Raw genomic sequence first — 1960 nt, forward strand, 5'->3', positions numbered from 1 at the left:
TGCCACAGCATGTGAGTCAGGAGGTAAAATCACTCATTTTCACTTTACCTTGGTTTCCTAACATGTAGCAAATAAGGATGATTAATAATATTCTTCTCCCATTTCATATCCCCTTTGGGAGATACCAACCTCTCTGCAACACATAATATAGTGCCTAGGCCCTCTGGGCATCCAAGACTATTTAAATTATTTCATAAAAGCAGAATTCCATTCCTCTTATTTCATCCTTTTCAGCTTCTGCATGTACTTTTTTTTTCCATAGGCAATGTTTCTCTTCTGCTTTCTGTTTTGTTTTCCGAGGGCAACGGCAGATGAAAGAAAACAATCACCCCCATCCTCTGTGAAGTTGAAAACCCCTAACTTCTCCTTTGGTGCCCAGAAATACCACTGAGTGTCAGCATGCATCTGTCTCCTTCACTCATTTTCCTTGGACCCTCTCTGTGTTTTTAGTAATTGATTAGGGGCCCTGCAGAGATCTCCTCCACCCCCTATGGTCTGTTTCATTTGTGATGACCACACCTCCCTCACAGCCCACTGAGATGTCAAAAGCTGCTATTCAGAGGCTGGCTGATCAATTGAAGTAGTTTTTGGCTGGGAAGATGCCCCCACCTGCACTGCCCCTTCCTTTCCTCCCCAGTGCCAGAATCTTCCTAAGATTCTCCCAGTCCTAGGAGCTTGACAAGAAGGGAGCTCAAACTCAAAGTGCTGGAACAATGAGATGGGGTTTGCCTTTCTATGAGGGAGCCAGCTCTCTGTCCCGGCTCCCTACCTCATGACCCAGGACATCTAACTTTGCTGGGGAATACTGAGCATGTGCTGGTCACAAATTAACTCCCATCTCCCTCACGCCCCTTTTTTGCTGTCCTGTTTAGGTACCTAGGTTCTCCTTAGCCTCCTGGTAGAAGGCTGTTTGCTTTGCGTAACCTCATCTGCATCCCCACCCCTTACACTAGATCCCATTCTAGGTTTTAATGATCAGTAATGAGTTCTAGATCCTTTTATCTCCTGTCCTTGCTGTCACATATTAGTCAGTGCTTCCTTTGCCAGTGTTCTTGAGAGGAGAGTCCAAGATCCAGGAAGGCGGAGGATGGGAGAAATAATATATAGGGAGGTTGGCACATTTGATCGTAAAAACAGACCTTTTAACATGATTATAATGACAGTGACAGTGTCTTCCAGTGCTGAGGCCCTGAGATTACTTTTCGTCTCTACATCTCCATTGTAAAGGGCAGGTGAGAAGTTTGACAATGAAGGGAGGGAGGCCACCAGATTTTCTGCACATAAGTCTCGTTGAGCCTGTATAAGCATGTGGCTGTCCCTGAGAACTGAAGCAGTCTGTAAGGCCACACCTTTATTTTTTTTTTAATTTTATTTATTTTTATTATTGTTATTTATGCCTACAGCACCTGGTCTTCCTCGGTGGTTTCCCACCCAAGAACTAACCAGGCCCGACCCTGCTTAGCTTCCGAGATCAAACGGGATCGGGCTTGCTCAGGGTGGCATAGCCGTAGACCGTGGACTGTGGTTCCGCTGGGGCACGAACCCAGGACCTTCTGTGTGTAAAGCAGACATGCTAACCGCTACACTATGTAATCACGTCCAAGGCCAGACATTTAGTGCCTGAAATGAAATGATTCCATCAGAGTAGAATAAAGAACATCACTTTTGGGAAAGCCACGCCCCAAGATGATCCATCCACCTGGCCTCTTTCAGGAACACGAGTTGCACATTTTCTACCTGCTCCTTTTTCCTCCCTCCAGATGGTGGACAGCCCTGCCAGCCCCAGCCAGATTCACCTGCTCAATCTCATCCAGGATGGGAGGACTTCTGCCCACCCTTGACAAAGTTGAGAGGGACAAGGCGTAGTGGGCAGTAAGTGACTATGTCCCCTGTGCTCAGAAATGAAACATGGCCCCGTACAATTTTATTTAAAAATTCAAGATATCTGTTATATGGAAGA

The 1960-nt window shown here is 46.1% G+C and overlaps 1 pseudogene; it reads right to left on the reverse strand.

Moving 5' to 3' along the window:
- Positions 1 to 1394: 1394 nt before the first annotated feature.
- Positions 1395 to 1513, reverse strand: LOC112469514 (annotated as a pseudogene).
- Positions 1514 to 1960: the final 447 nt, after the last annotated feature.

The sequence above is a fragment of the Pteropus alecto genome, unplaced genomic scaffold (genome assembly GCF_000325575.1).
Source record: "Pteropus alecto unplaced genomic scaffold, ASM32557v1 scaffold146, whole genome shotgun sequence".
Classification (NCBI taxonomy): domain Eukaryota; kingdom Metazoa; phylum Chordata; class Mammalia; order Chiroptera; family Pteropodidae; genus Pteropus; species Pteropus alecto.